Source organism: Magnolia sinica, chromosome 10, assembly GCF_029962835.1.
Source record: "Magnolia sinica isolate HGM2019 chromosome 10, MsV1, whole genome shotgun sequence".
In the NCBI taxonomy this organism is placed as follows: Eukaryota; Viridiplantae; Streptophyta; class Magnoliopsida; order Magnoliales; family Magnoliaceae; genus Magnolia; species Magnolia sinica.
This window is the reverse complement of record NC_080582.1, coordinates 31,197,550-31,217,985: the sequence shown is the minus strand read 5'-3', so window position 1 is coordinate 31,217,985 and position 20,436 is coordinate 31,197,550. Positions and strand designations below refer to the sequence as shown.

At 37.8% G+C, this 20,436-nt stretch overlaps 1 non-coding gene across 1 annotated transcript; it reads right to left on the bottom strand.

Moving 5' to 3' along the window:
* Positions 1–19,691: 19,691 nt before the first annotated feature.
* Positions 19,692–19,797, bottom strand: LOC131217775 (small nucleolar RNA R71). The gene has a single exon (XR_009157365.1). It is a non-coding gene; the product is annotated as a small nucleolar RNA R71 (small nucleolar RNA).
* Positions 19,798–20,436: the final 639 nt, after the last annotated feature.

Below are 20,436 nucleotides of genomic sequence, written 5' to 3'. Positions count from 1 at the left end.
GTTGTACTTGGGGTAAGGGATGCATTTATGGTTGATTGATGGGACTAATTGTAGAGATTCCCTCGAAATCCGTAATGCACGGTGTTTCTTCGGAATAAACGCAGATCGACATCTTCTTGCCTGAGTATCGGTTCGGTGCGTGAGTCGCGGCGTTGGAACCGCGGCGACGATGCGATCGCCAAGACATAGGTTTCGGATCGAGCCGACGTCGGTGTGCGGGACCTAACTTAAGATCACGGGCAAACGTCGGATATGGTGCGAAGGTTGCCGAAATTTGACCGGAAGGACCGCGGAAGCTAACAGAGCAGTACAGATTAAGATACCGGTCTTACAACTGTGATATAATTTAGGATCCACACATTTACCTGTAGAGTCCTTTGAGAGTCTTAAAGTTGTACTCATAGGAGTATCAAAATTCTTACCATTCTCAAATCCAAACTTTTTGATTAAGTTCTGTGCATATTTAGTTTGAGAAATGAAAATGCCATCAAGTTATTGTTTTACTTGCAACCCTAGAAATAGTTTAATTCCCCAACCATGCTCATTTCGAACTTTGATTTCATTAAATCTGCAAACTCAACAATCATGTTAGTGCAGGTAGATCCATAAATAATATCATCAACATAGATCTGAACCATTAAGATATCATCGTTATGTTTTTTAACAAAAAGAGTCTTATCTACACTTCCCATTTGAAATTTATGACTTAGTAAAAACTTAGTCAATTTTTTGTACCATGCCCTGGGAGCTTGTTTTAAACCGTAGAGAGCCTTTTTAAGGTGATACACATGATTAGTGTTCTTAGGGTCTTCAAAACCCATTGGTTGTTCAACATACACTTCTTCATGTAGATCACCATTTAAGAAGGCACGTTTCACATCCATTTGATAAATTTTGAATTTTCTATAGCAAGCAATGGATATGAATAGTCTGATTGATTCAAGATGAGCTACAGGGACAAAGGTTTCATCATAATCAATACCCTCAATTTGAGTGTACCCTTGTACAACTAGTCTAGCTTTGTTTCGAATTATATTACCAAGTTCATCAAACTTATTTTTGAGAATCCATTTAGTTCCTATAATATGTTTATCTTTGGGTCTAGGAACAAGATACCAAACATTGTTTCTCACAAATTGGTTAAGTTCTTCTTGCATAGCTACTATCTAGTTCTTGTCAGTAAGTGCTTCTTTTACCTTAGCCGGTTCTATCTGGGATGTAAAGAACACGTAATTACACATATCTTCTAGTTGTCTACGAGTGCGCATACCAGTGAGAGGGTTTCCAAGAATTTAAGTAGTTAGATAATCTTTAACAGTCCTCTGTTCAGTATTAGTTTGATTTGATGAAGTATCTGGTTTGTCGATTAAAAGAACTTCATCATTATCTGAACTTGGGGCAGGTGTATTCAAGTGATCGTCTATGATCACATTAATAGATTCTTAAATCACACCAGTCCTCATGTTCAATACGCGATATGCGCGACTATTTAAAGAATATCCTAAAAAGATCCCTTCATCACTTTTAGTGTCAAACTTTCCTAGATTTTCACGGTCACGTAAAATATAACACTTGCTGCCAAAAACTCGAAAGTATTTGACAGTAGGCTTCTTATTTAACCACATTTCATAAGAAGTTTTGTTATTTGACTTGTATAAACCTGGTTAACGATGTAACAAGCAGTATTTACGGCTTCAGCCCAAAGGTTTTTAGGGAGCTTCATACTATTGAACATTACATTTTCCATTTCTTGAAGCACTCTATTTTTCCTCTCCACAATTCTATTTTGTTGTGGTGTTTTGGGTGCAGAGAATTCTTGCGATATTCCTTGATCGCTATAGAATTTCTCAAAACTGCTATTCTCGAACTCAGATCCATGTTCACTACGGATCTTACAAACTTGAGAACTTTTTTCCGTTTAGATCCGTTTGAGAATCCTCTTTACTTCATCAAGGGTTTCTGATTTATCCTTTAAAAAGGCTACCCAAGTGAATCTAGTAAAATCATTCATGATTACCAGTATGTATTTTTTTCCACCTCAACTCTTCATCCTGGTTGGTCCTATAAGATCCATATGGAGAAGCTCGAGTGGTCTTGATGTGGCATTGGAGTTCACCTTTTTGTGAGAACTCCTTATTTGTTTACCAATCTGGCATTCACCACATATTTTGTCTACTTTTTATAATTTAGGTAGACCTCTTATTAGTTCTCTCTTGCTCAATATGTATAAATTACGATAGTGTACATGTTCAAGACGTTTATGCCATAATTCTATTTCATCGGTATGGATTATGTAGCACGATTGATTAGATGAGCTACCATGCTTACAATATAGCAGTTTTCAAAAGTCCTGCGACCAATTAATATTACAGAACCCTTTTTGTTTAAGATTTCATAACCTTTATTAGAAAATTTTACGCTATGATTGTTATCACATATTTGAGATATGCTTAACAGGTTATGTTTTAGCCCCTCACCATATAAAACATTCTTAAGTAAGGTGAGGTTATAGAGTTGAATCGTACCTTGGCCAATAATCTTGCAGTTGCTACCATCACCAAATGTGACCGATCCATCAGTCATATCTTTAAGATCGGTGAATAAAGCCTTGTCGCCTGTCATATGCTTGGAGCACCCACTATCAAGGTACCACTTTGAATCGCTTGTAGCTTTGAAAGCAGTGTGGGCAACCAAGAAAATAACCTTAGGAACCCATTTCATAACTGTTTTAGGTTTAGGAGTATAGTTGGTCTTCTTGTATTTGTAATTGATGTACGAGTGACCCACTGAGTTAGATTTTAAGAGCTCCTTAAGCAAATCAACTATTTTTTCAGCTAAAGGGCTTTGGTTTTGAGTTTTATGGTTGACATAATTTCTTTTAGGTTTTTGAAAAGTTTTAGCATTTTTAAAAAGACTTTGATTAATACTTTTCCCTTTTGAGTTAGAGGTTTCTCCTTTCACAAATTTAGGAGGAGTATTCTTCTATTTAGAAGGTATATTCTTATCATAGCCCAACCCGGATCTGTCGCCACATTTTCTAGATCCGGATAGAAGTTTTTCCAAACTTTGGATCTCCTTGAGCATAACTCCATGTATCTTTTAAACTCAAGAGAGAAGAGTTTTAAAGCTTAATTTTATCATTTTCATATTTAAGTTTTTCAACCAGGGAAGTTTTAAATTCTAAATCACATTTAGTATTTTTAAAACAATCAGAAATATGGGATTTTTCTAAAATAAGAGACTCAAAATTTTCTATAAGCTTTGAAAATTTTTCTTTTTGAAGTTTAAGTTTGACAGCAATTTTACGACTTTCCTTATATAAGTCATTGTAAGCATCTTGAAGATCATCTTCATTTTCACAATCACTATTTAGATTTTCTTCACTTATCGAATCATTGTTATCTGAAAAAGTGAATTTGGTTAGAGTCATAAGGGCTTTAATTTCATTGCCCGACTCGATTTCAGAATCTTCTGATTTAGAAGAGGCTTCAGAATCAGAGGATTCATCCCAAGTAGCCAACATACTCTTCTTTTTGAGTTTGTCCTTTTTAGGACACTTGTTTGCTAAATGCTCATATTCTTGGCAGTTGTAACATTAACTATCTTTTAAAGATTTTCAGGTTTTAGTTTTAGATTTTTTCTTATCATTTGATTTTTAAAAATCAACCCCCTTTTTATTTTTGAAAATCTTGTAAAACTTTTTTGCTAAAAGCGCCATATCCTCTTCAGAATTTTCTTGCGAAATTCATTTAGAAGATTTAAGAGTGATAGATTTGCCTTTAGGAGCTTTAAAATTTAATTCATAGGTTTGTAAAGACCCAACTAGTTCTTCTACCCTCATATTGTCCATATTACGAAGTTCTTAGATCGCAGTTACCTTAGAATTGAACCGTTCAGGAAGTGAGCGTAGTATCTTTGTACACACTTTACTTTCTAGGATTTTATCGCCAAGACCCCACATAGAGTTTACAATGTCATTTAATCTTGTATAAAAGTCCATAAACATTTCATTTTCTTCCATATGTATTTCCTCAAATTTGGTTGTGAGAAGTTGGACTTTAGATTTCTTGACAATTGTTGTACCCTCGTGTGTCATTTCTAAAATATCCCAAGCTTACTTTGTAGTATCACATGATATAATTCTTTTGAATTCATCCGGTGATAGTGGGCAAGTGATTGCATTTAGTGCTTTTGCATTGGCACTACTCTCTTTTTTTGTTTTGAAGAGTGGTCCATGAGAAATACGGTGAAATTTTTATTGATTTTGAACCATCGACACCAGTTACTTCCATGGTAAGAGGGGTCCATTCAGTCACTGTAGCTTACCACACACTCTCATCCATTGATTTGAGGAAAATCCTCATCCTGGCTTTCCAATAGGCATAGTTGGAGCCATCAAATGGTGGAGGCCTAGTGACTGAAAGGCTATCAAAATTTGACATCTAATATATAGCTTAGATCGTTAGCTCAGGAAATGAATCCAAGAGTAAAGAATTAAAAACGATCTATTAGGCTCTGATACCACTTGAAAAGGCCAAGCTATATGTCCTAGAGGGGGGGTGAATAGGACTATGCCAAATTTAAAATAATTACAGCGGAATTTAATAATAAGATAGCCAAATGAAGGAAATCAATTCACAATGTTGAAATGAAAAGCAACCTCAATAAACAAGTATTGAGAGGTTGATACAAATGATGTTCTAAAGACAACCTTACACCATAAAAACCAAGGGTTTATGGCAGGACAACCTTATTTCTGGAACGTTCTTTGTATCAAAAACTCAAACTGAAAAGGAATAAATAAATAGCAAGGAATTGAAATAAATTGTAAGAATTTAAATATAAATTATTACAACATTCCCCATTGTGCTTGAAATGTAAATATTACAACATTCAAATTCACACATACATTCCACAAATTTGAATGATAAAAGATAGGAAAAATAAATCACACATCCACAAAACACAAAGAGTTATAGTGGTTCGCCTGTGTGTTCACCAACTGTTATAAAACAGCCACACAGCTTGCTACTCCACTCCTAATATCCTCACACAGGGGATATCAGCGTTCACTATCAAAATAAGTTTCACAGGTTCACCTAAAACCTTCACAATTGTGTCTTTCAATGGGCTTACACAATTCAAAAACCCCTCTTTCTGAGTATTCTGGCTCTCCTCAGATAACCAACATAATGAGATTTTTCTGGCGAATCCCAAAAGAAACCAAAAAGAATGTAAATTACAATAATGTAAAATACCTAGATTTCTCCTTTTGTTTAAAGTAGCCGGGAAGAACCAATCGGAGTAGAAGTTCGAATGTAGAAGTTCAATGTCCAATACTCACTTTGATATGGTTCTAAGTTCTAATTGATTTTAAATTAAACCAGATGGGCTAGTTATATTTGATTTTGATTCCAAGAAGAAGGAATACAACAATTCCTCTTTTCAATTCAGATTGGAATGTAGAAACAAAATCAAATTAATAAAGCTAACAAAAGAGAATATTAAATAAGCACAATGTAGCTTAAAAATGAACACAAACTTATCTCAGAGTGATGCCTTGATTTTACTTGAATTAGTTATCAAACTCTAAAATTCATCATCTATTTATAGTTGCAGAAATCGTGTCTATAAATGGTCCTGAGTACTCCACGACTAGTTGTAGATGAAACGTATTTTTGAAATTTTAAGCGCAATCAGATCAGACCGTTCCGCGACTGGTCGTGAACACCCTAAGAACGGTCGTGAGACACCAAAAATGGTTGTTGTAGTTTGAGTCGTATCTCCACGACTGGTCTAGGTTCGAGTCCACACTATTGCTACGACCAGTTGAACAGTCTCAAGGACTGGTCGTAGCTCAACCAAAAAATTCTGAAAAATTGTAACAACTTAAGAGTGGTCCTGAAGTTTCTTGGACTGGTTGAGCCAGTGCTAGGACTAGTCGAATAGGGTTCAGGACTAGTCTTAGAACAAACCAATTACATGTAAATACTTTCAATTTGAATTATGTATCCAGAATGACCTACCCTAAGGTCAATCTAACGTTAATCATACCTTGGAAGTGAGATATGAACATTGAAACTTCAGTTCTTCAGATGATAGTTGACCTTTGAAGATTGTAAAGCTTGAGATCTCTGTACTTGATGTAGCATTGAACTTGAGATCTTCTAAAGCTTGAATTACACTTCATCTTGAATTGTATACATTGAGTCTTTAAACAAGATCGCTTCTTTTGATGTAGCTTATACTAGCATGCATTGAAGTAGTTCTTCGTTCTTAACTTAAAGCAAAGTGATGCAGTATCTTGAACATATAACACAACATGCTACACAAGACACAGATTGTGTTTTTGGCACCACAAAATTTGACAACCAAAGGAGGATACAAACCATAACACTTACACATCTTCCATCTTTCTCTATTTTACTTAAATCTTATGAATATGACCCCTTTTTGATAACTCCATTATACCTTTCAATTTTGCAGCTTTGCGGGGGACTATTGTCAGGAACTTAAAGGTCTTAAGTAGAAGATCAAGGGTCCTACGAAATATGGCGCGTCTGGCGAGTTGGTAACCTTCTTGGCCTACTCGCTCAGCCTTGTGTTGAGTGTCAAATATTGCATATTTTTCCCTGTTTAAACATTGGTTTTATGAATATGATAACACTTAATTGATATATTTATGCATGTTTGTCTTGCAATGTGATTTCAGGAGCTTAAGGTAAAAAGGATGCTAAATGCATGGGAATCGATGCTCAAGAATTACCAAAACAAGGGGGATCTTTGGAGACCAAGATTAAAGATTTCAAGAGTCCAAAATCCAAGAAAAGTAAGTTAAGAAGGAAGAAAATTGAGTGTTTAAAGTGTATAATTTAGAAGTTGTTGAACTCGACCTATCGATGACATCAAACACATTTCGATGCCATTGAAGGAGGATCGTCCACACTATAAGAAATATACGCATCAGTGGCACACGACCACAAGTGGCCACAAGGAATCGCTAGTGTAGATGTAAAATGAGCGGCATTTTTACGTGGCCGCCACTGTATGGATAAGCCACCGCCGCTGGAAAAATAAAAGATGGATTTTCACCTCCCGCGGGAGTAGCATCCCCAAATCGAGCGCCAAATTTCTCTCCCAAAACCTTCTTCCCTCTTCTCTCCCCAAATCGCGCACGCGCCAACATTTTGAAATTGCGGTGAAGACCGCTTTAGTTGAAGTAGGAATATGTCAATATGTCCTAGAGGGGGGTGAATAGGACTTTTTAAATTTTTATGGTTTATTTAAAATCTTATTACACTAATCCTAACAGCAGACACATATTAGGATTACTCAAAAGTAACTCTACTGGATTCCAAGCCTGATAGAGGGTCCAATCACAAACTATTTAAGATATAAATAATATTCAAACTAGTTTATGATGGATATAACTGTGTAAGTGTATGAGGTGTGATCACAGATATTCAAATATGAAAATATTAAAGCAAATCACACAGACAAAAGAGTAGCAATCTCAAACAAAGTCATTTTTATAGTGGCTTGACTACTTGTCTACTCCACTCCCGGTAACCACACTCAACCTTTGAGTGTACCAGATTTCACTAAGGAGGTTTCACAGCGGTTCACCTCAAACCTAAGGTTTTAAATCAGGTTCACCTTCAACCTTTACAACCTACACTGAGGCTGACTGTTTATGCTCTCACAAGCAAGTGTCAATACTACACACCCACTTTTAGGCACACTGGCCAAGGATCTTCCACAAGACCCTGAGGTTTCACTCGGTTCACCTCTAACATAAGGTTTTGGACAGGTTAACCTTCAACCAGATGTTTATGCTCTCTACAGAGCAAGGGTCCACACAACGCACCCACCACGTACACTCCCGCCGGAGGCCTCATACGAGGGCTTGAAGGGGTGAGAAACACCTTGGACCCAAACCTACAAAGGAAAGATCACAAGTGTCCTCTGGACTCTAGTAACTTACAAATAAGTGGATGAGTCCCATTCAGTGCATTGACGAAGATCTCCACTTTGTTGATGAAGAATCTTCGACTTCCTTGATCCGCAACACAGATGATGTGCCAATACGAGGCTTTTGGTTGGGTCAAGGTTAAGACGGAATCCTACTCTATAAAATATTTTCCTATATGGAAGATAGAGTGATTCTGGTCATGCATTCAAGACATGCCAGCTCAATGATTTTCCATTAAGGTAGTAGCTGGAGGATCCTTGAATGCGAAAGTTCATTCCCCAATCCACTCTATTGAATATCAATGATGAGGGTGGATTGGAGGATGAACTTCCCTGAGAGAAGGGGCTTTGGGTATATGATCGAAGGTAAAATACTCAAAAGCACTCTCTTATTTTTTTCTCTCACAGCATCAATAGACAAGCTCTCTTTATATAGGCAAAAGGTTCCAACGGATATAAAATGGTCACATTTTGACAAAGTTCGATATCATCGAGCATATACTCTTGATAGCAGCGACTGGCTGCTCGATGACACAACCTCAAATGTCATACACTTTTGAAACTAATTGCCAGCTGGTCGAGGGAATTGAGACTCGTATCGATGTCATCGGATTTCGAACTCCGATTCCATCGATGCAAGGTTCGATTCCTCGACATTTGAAAATGAGAGAGACTTGCTTTGAAATATTTCAGGTTTACAAGAATGATCGAGGGACCTTCGAGATCATCAGAATTTGAATATCAATGATATCGATATAGTGTCGATGCATTGATAAATCCAGAGGATTTTCATTTAAGCTTACTAGACAGTTTCTGTCCCTGTTCGATGCCATCGAAACCGTATCGATATCATCAATATTTGAATATCGATTCTATCGAAGGAACCCTGATCATAGATAAACATCCTGAAATATTTTGCTGAAAGACTAGACGCCCATGACCGATAATATCGAGACCCCTCCGATATCATCAAGATTTGAACTTTGATGGTATCGAGAACGGCTTTGATATATCGATGCACATGTGATTTTCTTAAGTAAAAACAGGGGCACCGGAGATCTGTTTGTCGATAATATCGAGTCACTTTTGATAGACTCGAGATTTAAATATTAATGATATCGATAGGTAGATCGATACATCGATAAATCAGTCCAGAGATATATGTGGTTGCTAGATACTTTTGTCCTCATTTCGATGATATCGTTTAAGCATCGAGGACATCGATAGAGTAGGTCGATTCTATCGAGAAGTGTATCGATAAAATCGACAAAGCAAGAAAAACTTAGAGATTTTCTATTTTTAAAAAAGTTTTCTCATTTATAAACCCTATAAAGTTCAAACTTGTTTTAAGAGTTTTATTTACTTGGTATTTTGGAATATGGGATGTGAGGCTTAGATTTACCTGTGGCGAGCTTCCACACATCTGGTTGTGGCAGATGCTTTGAATTGATCTTCCTATGAGGCTCTGCAGTTTGACTGACTCAACACTAATGCTAATTGACAAACCAAGACACTTTCACATTTCTCTCCCAAAACCCTTCTTCCCTCTTCTCTCCCAAATAGCCCCATCCCCAAATCGGGCACCCCATCCCCAAATCTCAAAACTCTCTCTCTCTCCAACGTCCCTCCACTCTGGCCTCTCTTGATATGGCTTCCATTTCCATTGCTTGTTGAAGACGTTAATCTCTCGGTCATTGCCCTCCTTGCTGGAACACGCCAAAGTCCGAGAAGGCCCGCAAGAGGAAGAAGCACCAGCAACAGCTGTAGCAGTAGCTCCCCTTCTCCAATAGCCGCAGCAGTATGCTACTCTCTCTCTCTCTCTCCGGGTTTCATCATGTCTGAAATATCTTGCAGAGTGTGATGGATGATATGCAGGCACTTAGAAATTGCATACATGTCATACATGGTGGAAAAATCTGATATGCATCTTGCGGGTGGTGTGGTTTTTGGTTATGCTCTGTTTTTTCCAGTTTTTTTTTATTTTTTGGCTCTTTCTTGTTGCTTTTCCTTTTATTTTTTGGTATGGAGTTTCAGTTCGCTATCTTAGCAATCTATTTCTCTCTATTCTGTTTTTTCTTTAATGAAGCTTCTGTTTCTCAGAGTGTGATGGATGGATTGGGTCTTGCTCCAATGTGCCACATTGGTGTGTAGTACCCACCTATTGGAAGCTGAATTCATCAAATGGGTGGTTATTATTTTCTAATAAAAGTGATCTTTTTTACAAGACGTGTGATTAAGGATGAGAACTACATGAATCACTTTTGTTTTATTACACAATGCTTCTCACTTCCTATCTGATTATACAACAAACATTATTATGCATGTCAGCTCAACTTCTCTTCTCCTTCTCCATGGATCTGAAAGAAATCAGGTCTAGAGGTCTGATACTATTAGCTTCCCCACAATCTAAACAAGTGGACCTCCACCTCATTTAAATATGTTTTTATATATTTTTTTTATACCTAGATTTTTATCATATGAGTGCATGCTGCATTTGGCTTGATTTTTGGGCCAGGGAATTCATAGTGGGCCCACCCAACAAACAGCGTAATTCTTTACATGCACTCCATGTTAACACGCATGCCTATAAATCCCGATGTCTCAGTCTTGTTAGCAGGCCTATATAGAGTTAGTCTCATTTCAACCCCAGTCATGTTCAATATAGTTATGTTGTGTTTTTGCTAACTTTATCTTATTTCAAACCCTTAAAATGGTTTTATTGTATAGTCTTTATGACACTTGGGTGGGATTTAAATTGATGAGCTGCAAGATGAAATTAGAGGGAAAATAAATTAGTGCAAAAGCTTCTTGAGTAGCGTCTTATGCCCTTTTCTTTTTCTCTAAGAAGGGAACAATCATAAATGCATTCCCATTCTTTACCAGCAGTGCGTGTTCTAAGATTGAGATCTATGAATTTGATGTAAATGAGAAAAACTTAATCTTGTACACATGAATGGTCTTGAGAACTATTCCTGTACAAATCTTGGTAGAATAAGCTTTATTCCATGAGTGCTGCATTGGGGCCCACTTGTGTTCAGCCAGCTATTGGGTCTGTATTTGTGCATTGATTTTGGGTCTATTTTGTTGTTATTGTCATGTTGTGGCTGCAACACTGATGAATGGAAGTTTCATATCCTTATGAAGCACTTGAATAAGATATATATATATATATTGTCACCTATATTTTGATTTTTTTTTTTGAAAAAAGATCAATTAAACTGACAAAATTATATGCTTCCTAAATTGAGGATATGCTCAGTAAGCTCGAACCTTGAGTTAGGACAAGCGGGTGATAGACCGTGACCCAAATCTCCCATATAGGATGCTCACCATCCAATCTTTATTTTCCCATTGATTTTGAATATGGACCATTCATCTATTCAAAAAGAGAGGATTGTTCAATCAAGGAAAACTTTGGGATATCTCCCATTGACAATGGCAACCATCATACTAATAGTATGGATCACTGAACCATAGTCTACACTTAACCTTAAGGCTACAAGAAATTGTGAATTCAGACTGATTGTTATGAGGGAAAAAAAAATCTTCCATCCATTGCTCATGAATTAGTTCAACTCTTTGGGATGGACGGGGGGATGGCAGTGGACATTGGAACTAATTGGTTATTAGTCCATGAATACATTTCTTTTTCTTCGCTATTTGGAGTGCTTCATGTAGCTTTTCCTTGTTTGACTGCAAGTTTGTATTCTTGAGTTGGGAGCTTTGTGTATCATGTCTTGACATCTTCACAAGTTCACATTTTCTTTTTCCTTTTTGTTCTGTTTTCCTTGTGCGGATTCATATTTTTAAAGATGAATGTGAAGTTTCCTATTAATTATTGTGGGTGTTTTTTGTGTATGGGTTGTTGTCCAACAAAGCATACTGAAGCATGGACATTTTCCGCATGTAGTACTGAGTGTAGGAAAATTCCATATCATGCTCAAGACATAAAAAAAAACTATGGACCTAGCTTGTATAATAGGAAGTAGCTTGATTTTTCTATAGAATATTGATGTCATGTTTGGATGAACCCATTTGAAAATGATTAAACCATTGGGAGTGAAGGGCATATTATCCCTTGATCCCATCATCTAGATGTTAACATCCAGTCCCCAAATAAAAATAGCAAAGACTAGTTTTTTTTTTTTCCAACTAGCTATGGAAATGGGTATTCTTTATTGTGTTAGAAATTGCAACTTATATCCATGTAATGATGAATGTACTACTTGTTGATTTATTTTCATTTATTTTTTTTAAGTCATCATCATCATCTAACCCTAAGCCTTTATCATAGCTAGTTGTGTTAGGCTCAAAGCTGAAGTATGTTTGACTAATGCTCATCATGACTTGAAAATGTAAAGCATGTAGCAATTTTGCTAACAACATCGATTTCTTTGTGACATTCATGAGGAAGTAAGACTTATTTTCATTTGAAAAAAAAAAATCTTCTTGAAAAAAAAAAAAGCATACTACTAGTCATTTGTTATGGATCTCATTTCTTCCATTTGTAGATCAGGGATGGGTGTGGTTCTCTACATAGAGAAGGCATCTTCTCAATCCGATGTAGTTGGTGTTGTGGAAGTCGTTGTGATCATACAAGTAATTAAAAAAACACCTAATTTACAGATTTATTGACTGAGTTTCGATCTCCTGATTTTTGGACTCTTGTCCTAATGTAAGCATGAGAAACAAATGGACAGAGTGGTTTGAACATGATATGAAAAGAAGGAAAGAGATAAGTGTCTCTAATTACAGTTTATAATTGTATTTAAGTTCATTAGAGATGCATTTACATGAACAAATCAACTGAGTTATTGAACATCTAATTACAGTTTATAGTTGTTAATTGATCTTGCTTAATAATATTTTTATTTCTTTATTTATAGATGGTTGAATGATGAATATACTTGCGATTGAGAATAGAAATAAACAACTTACAATATACACACACACACACACACACCCTGGAAGATTTATTTTTTAGGGGGACATGTTATTATTGTAGCCTATGGTATGGTGCTCCAATATTGCTTATATGTTAATAGTATGTATTAGATAGTACTAGGTTAATTGTTTCAATTCTACTTGTGCAAATTTTGAAATTTATTTCTTCAGTTTAAACACATTCTGTTATTAGTTAGGTAAATGATGAATATTTGTTGTGATTGATTATGGAATTGGAATTGTTTAAGAATAGGATAATCAGTTGCCCATTTGAGAGTTTTTATGTGGCCAAGCATAGATATAGTGTGCTTTTGGATGCATAAAAATTCTAAAATTGTCCCATGTATGGAAGTTCAAGGTTGGATAGATTAAAATGCTTCGATTCCATTATTTAAATGCACATGCTTGTTCTGGGTTGTATCTGTCCATTTCTCTCTAGTTTCATTTATTACATTTATTTCTAATTTCAAATATCCTCACAATGTGTGGATAATTAGCGTGGGAATCAAATGCAAGATCAACATATCTGGAGAAACATGAGGAGATGCTGCCGGAATTTCGGCGTGCACATTTAAATGGGAACTTGAAAGCATTAAAATCTATCCGGTCTTGGATGGGTGACTGATTTAGTCAGTTAGTTAGATATACCATTAGTGATTCTTTAGGATGCCTAAATCATTGTCATTTTAGGGTAGGCTGTCATTGATTAGTATGTAGGTAGGTATCTCGTTTGAAAAAAAAAAATTTATTATGTGACTTGGCTTCCTTTGCTAAAAGAACGGATGATAATGGGGCTTGTTTAAATTATATTAGGAATCTTTGTCAGGCCTAGAGTGTATTTTCACTAACCTGTCCGAGTGGCTAAGGAAGATACTTATGGATAAGAGTTTGATTCATCTATCAAGGTACCCATTTATAAACTTCTCATTTTAGTTGTTGTGGTTTAGTGGTCAAGATGCATTCTTTTGACATATCCTCCAATTTCATTAGATGATTTAGGGTGAGCCACACATACTTAAATGGAGCTGCAAAATTTATAGATTTTGCATTTGCAAATGCAAGTAATAGAGGGGATCCGATGTCCATGTAAGAACTGTAACAATAACTTTGGGTGTCTCAAGAAGTAGCATATGATCATATCGTATGTGATAGATTTAATACAAGTTACACCTACTTGCATTTCCATGGGGAAGTTACGTCTTCTTCCATGCCTGCTACCAAAAATGTCGTAGGTGATAGTCCAGATCCACACGATGATATGCACGGATTGTTACATGATGTGTTCGGTATTTCAAATCTAAATGGTGAAGAGAGTGATGCGGGCCACATGCCATACGGACCTACACAGGGGCAGAATACTGAAGCACAACAATTTTTCAAATTGGTAGAAGATGCTGATCAGGAATTGTACCCAGGTTGCAAGAAATTCACTAAGCTTTCTTTCATTGGGAAACTATATCACATAAAGTGCCTTGGTGGATGGAGTGATAAATCATTCACCATGTTACTTGAATTGTTAAAGGAGGCTCTTCCCGAGGGTGAAATGTTGCCAAATTCTTTCTATGAAACCAAGAAGATTATTGAGGAGTTAGGCCTCAAATATAACAAAATTGATGCATGTCCCAATGATTGTATGTTGTACTGGAAGAAATCCATCAATGAGCAATCATGTGCTATATGTGGTACTTCCAGATGGAAAATGGCTGAACATCAGTCAGATCATAAGGGATCTTCTTCATCTGTAAAGGATCAAAAAATTCCAACTAAGATATTATGTCATTTTCCCTTGAAACCAAGGCTTCAAAGGTTATTTATGTCATCAAAAACAGTTTCCTCTATGAAATGGCATAAATAGGACGCACTAGCGATGGAATATTAAGGCATCCTGCTGATTCCCCAGCGTGAAAAAATTTTGACCACAACCACCCAAGCTTTTCTTCGGACGGTCGTAATGTTAGACTTGGGTTACTAGCTGATAATTTCAATCCATTCAGGACAATGAGTATTGCTCACAACACATGGCCTGTTATTCTGATACCATATAACTGGCCACCATGGATGTGTATGAAGCAACCTAATCTCATGTTGTCCTTACTTATTCTTGGCCCTTATGGACCCAGTAATGACATTGACGTGTATATGCAACCTTTGATAGATGAGTTGAAGGAATTGTGGGAGGTTGGCGTAGACACTTATGATGCCTCAAGCAATGAGATGTTTTGATTGCGTGCGGCATTGTTGTGGACTATTAATGTGTCATGCCCCGAACTCGAAAACCGGCCTCACAAAATTTTCGATCACCGAATCCGGCGCCAATAGCCTCCGTAGAACCCCATTCTCGGCTCCCCGCACCCATTTACAAGGTTCCGATCTTAGGATGCTACAAGGAGGATTTCAAATCATCAGTTTAATTGTAATGAGCATAACCACAAGATCACCCAATTCACAAAGGCAACATCAACAACACATATCCACTAATATAATCATTTGAGTACAATGCTGAAAGGAATATACATAAATCAAAAATCAAGTTCCAGAAAACCGCTGCACGCTCCAAGCTCAACAATGCTGCAACCTAACATCTCCTACACGCATCTATCATGTATAAGCTTATAGAAAGCTTAGAGGGTGGTGTAAGTGTGTGCACAAGATAAGTGCCAAGTATTCGATATAATGCCATCATCATACAGTACCAAAAATACTGGTAATCCATAAATCGTACAATATCGGAATAAACAGATATACGGACAAGATCATGAATTATCAGAGTAAGCAGAAGTACTGATAAGAGCAGGAATTATCAGAGTAAACATAAATACTGACAAGATTATAAATCATATGATAACAGAGTAAGCGAAAATATGGACAAATTCATGAGTCAATCAATATCAGAATACACAATATAGGACAGCTATGCAAATGAGGAGTCATAAAGAGCCAAATATCAGATGTCGAGGATGCGATGCAATATACAATTCCTGATGAGTTCACGAATAGCGTCAGTCGTACCTAGACCACATAAATACAAAAAACATGGTAATCCAAAATGCCATGTGCCACGAATGTAATGCAATATGCTGTGCGAATGGAATGACCATGCTGGATTGTGAAGTCGGGATGATAGTACGTAGTATCGCAGGCTACGGGGTCTATCACAAAGGACTTCTATCTAACCCAATCTCATACCTAAATTTAGATAGTCAGACCCAATGTGGTAGACTCCTGATCTTAGGTTAGTTGCGCGCCCAACCGAAATCCTGTCCATGCGAAGGTATACAATAATTAGTTATGCATGTTGAGGGTCAAATATTGCATATCAGACCCAGTTCTTACCTGGATTTACAAACGTAGTATTGTTTAAAGACCTGATTTAATCGTGTTTGTAATGCAGGGTGTGTTTAAGAGCCTGGACTGAAAAAAGGTGGTAAATGCATGGATTTAACGCTCTGATGACACCCAAGGCAAGGGACGGACTCCAGGAGACGAAGATCGATGGAATTATGCATCAAGGATCCGAGGAAAGCAGGCCATTCACATTAAAGAGGTCCGAAATTGGTGAAAAATGCAAGATCACGGGGTTCTCGCCATCCGATCAGCTCAAAACTTTATACATGGCTCGAGGACCAAAAACTAACCGTACACGTCAAATTTCAGCCATTGGATCCTCGTGAAAGTGGCTGAACTAACAGATCAGTCCATAAAATCCTGATTTGGGGCCCACCCGCTGTCCAGATACGCTTTAACTTTGGCCCCCACGGTTCAAATGAAATGGAGAACAAGATGAATGGTGTGGATTTCTCATAATCATTATACAGTGTATATACTACACTTTTTGCACTAAGAGTGCATGGCAACACAGACTCTGTTTACGTGAACTCTTTTTCTGTCATGAAACAGGGGCGCCGGTCGATCTCTATGGGCCACCATCATGGTCCAGATGACTGATCCAGACAGTCCATGAGAATCACAAGGGCCATATCATTCATGCCTAGGTGGCAAATTTCCAAAAAAGTCCCGAAGATCCATTCTTGATCGTCCAAAAGCAAGATGGACGGTGAAGGAATCTGATACAATGGGCCATGCAGAATTTTAAGAAAACCCACCCTTCCTGACTAGTTTTTCGTCAGGAATCCAATGAACGGGGTGGATTTCTCTAAAAACTATACTGTGGGGCCCACCGATTGTCACAGCGTTTCCTGCTTACGCATGGACGAGCGTCCGTGAAAAACGGCCACAGTGGGCCGTTCTGTGATCACTATCAAGGCCGGATCAGTGATCCGGACCGTCCAGAGGATTCTCAAGATAAGGAAGGTTCCAACCATGATGTCAGACGGGTAAGGTAGATGATCGGCCACTCGAGACGATTCGTCGAACCGGAACCATCCCTGCTTCGCACGCTGCGTAGAGCAAGCTTCCCAGCCGGCTTGTTTGCGGACTCCGGATCTCCACCAGTCCTGGCTGCGTAAGGAGTAGCTCCGCGTCCTATTTCCGGTAGGACTCTCGGAGGACAGCTCTATAAGGAGCGTGTGATCGAGAGAGAGAGGGGTATCCACGGTGGGCAGGAGGGAACGAGCAGAGAAAGGGGAGCCGGTTTAGTTTGGAACGAGAGAGGGAGTTGGTCAGCTGGAGGTGTGCACGGCTTGGGAGAAAGACAGGGACGTGGGGAGTTGCTGCTGGGCACGGCTTGGAAGAAAACGGGGCTGCTGCTGCTGCTGTGCACGGTCTGAGAGCTAGAGAGAGAAGTTTTTTTTCTTCCTTTACTCTACTTCCTTGTTTTCTTTCTTCTTCTTCTTCTTCTTCTTCTTCTTCTTCTTCTTTTTCTTTTAATTAGAATTTAGCCCGCATCATGACGGGCTAAACCTCTTAGCTAGGGCTAAGAGGTGAAGCTTGTAGTGAGATGGGAGACTCTGATTGCTGGGTTAACTATTTAATCGTGAATTGAACTTGATTATGGTTTAATTGTTAAGGGAATGTTTGTAGTTTTTAATGGTCTATTGTGACTGAAATTACAATGGGTCTGTGATAGCTTTGAGCACGTTCCTTTTCTCCTTTTCATGTTTATGAAGTCAGGAAGCCCTATTGTTCACCATCGTCTCATGGGCATGGTCGGATGACGGTACTCTTCCTAACTTTCATGGCATGTTGATTGATTGGTAATTAGATTAATTCTGTTGTTTGCTTTGTCTCCTAGGCATGGTTAGATGATGAATCCATTCTAATTCGTACACCTTTCACCTCTTGAAAACCAAATCAAGTAAGTTCAGTCTGATTTCCATAATTCCTGCAGGCAAAAGATCTCCCTGATCCCTACAAGTGGATCCTCTGAATCCCTAGTTTCATTTCTCTGAGTTACTTAAGTTTTAGATAATCATTCCGCAACTATTTCCTAAATTCTATTTGTTTTAGATCGCATCTTCGACTAGTTCTAGTTCTACTTGGTTTCAGATAACGTACAGGTATCAGTCCCTGTGGATTCGACCTCGGTCTTACCGAGTTTATTACTACATCACAACCCTATACTTGGGGAGTGAACAAGTTTTTGGCGCCGTTGCCGGGGACTGATAGTTACGATTTTCTGAAATTAATTAGCTTTAGAATTAGGATAAGATTAGGATTTTATTAACTTTAGTTTTAGATTTTTTCTATTTGATTTTTAGAACTAACTTGTTTCCTGTTTTGTAGGATCCTGACATAAGTCCATAAATTGGTAATTCCTCCATAATCTCCTTACTTTTTCTATCTTTTAGAATTAGGGTTTGAATTTTATAGATTTTTTTTTTTAATATCCTCCCATCTGTAGGAAATAGTTTAAAACTAGGTTATTTCTTAATTAATTTTCTACTTTTAGTAACTTTCTAATTTTAGAAACTAATTTGTTTCCTAATTTATTTTTAGAATTTGTGTTTAGAAACTAACCTTCCTATTTAGTAGGCCTTTAAGATAGAAATCTCTAATTCAGGTAAGCTCCTTCCCTACTGTCTATTTTTCAATTCTCTTTTAGTTTAGAAATTTCCACGTTCTTTTAAGAATCCCTTCTTTTAGAAATTAATTTACTGTTATTTTTCTTCTCTTTTTAAGAATCTAACTTATTCTTGTTTTATTTTGCAGGTTTTTAACTTAGGACTCCAATTTGGTAATTTCTTTCCAACTCTCTCTTTCTTTCTAGATTTTCTTTTCCTTTTTTAGGATTAGGCTTTGAATTGAGGGCTGCGAGTGTTTCATGCCCAAGTGGGCCCGTGACAACACTCGACGTCTCTTGACTGAAGGAGGAGTGGTTGAGGGGTTGACTATCCATCGCAGGACTAGACACCGCTCAAAATCCCCTGAGTTAACTGAAGTTATGGCTGAACACCAACCTCCTCTACTCCCACCCAGGGTGGAGGATACCCAAGATGAGAATGAGGTGCAACAGGCACCCCCGCCTCGTACTTTACGAGATTTTTTGCAACCGGCGGGAGTGAGTATGCCCTCATGCATGATTTTTCCTGAAAACACAGGACAGATGGACATCAAGCCAGGAGTTATCCAACTCCTTCCCAAATTCCATGGACTTGAATCTGAAAGTCCATATTTACATTTGAAAGAGTTCGATGAGATAATAGCTACATTATGTTTTCCTAATGTATCCGAGGATACAATTAGGTGAAACTCTTTCCTTTTTCCTTAAAAGAGAAAGCTAAGGCGTGGTTACATTCACTTCGTCCTAGATCCATTGGCACATGGAGCGACATGCAGAGGGAATTCATAAAAAATTCTTCCCACATCATAAAACGATTACCCTCGGAAAGCGATCATGAACTTTGCCCAAAAGGAAGATGAAACATTCTTTCAATGTTGGGAAAGATTCAAAGATTTGGTCAGTTCATGCCCACAACACGGATTTGAAACGTGGCGCATTACAAATTTTTTCTATGATGGACTGACATCTTCCATGCGCCAAATGGTCGAGACAATGTGTAATGGAGAGTTCATTAATAAAGATATCGACGAGGTATGGGACTACCTCGATAGTGGCTGAAAAACACAATCTTGGGACTATTACCCAAAGTCGAACACCACGTCTAGGCCGACTCAATTAAAGGAGAAAGGTGGATTATACCTCTTGAAAGAAGAGGATGATCTCAAGTGTAAAGTGACTACGCTCATAAGGAAAGTTGAGGCCATGGAAGGAAAGAAGGATAAGGTCAATGAAATTGTTTGCGGCATTTGTGATTGCAACATTCACACAACTGAAAACTGTCCTACAATACCTGCCTTTCGAGGAGTGTTGAATGAACAAGCCAATGCCGCAAATAACTATCAACGACCTGTGCCGGGCCCTAACTCCAACACATACAATCCTGGCTGGAAAAATCATCCAAACTTTAGTTGGAGGAATGGACAAACGGCGACTCCTCCAGGTTTCTTCAATCAAAATCCAAATCAAGTGAAACCTCAAGAGGAACCGGTTCAAAATCCCATACAAGAGCTGGCTCAGGCAATGCGGGGAATCACAGATTTTATGCAAAAGATAGATTCTCG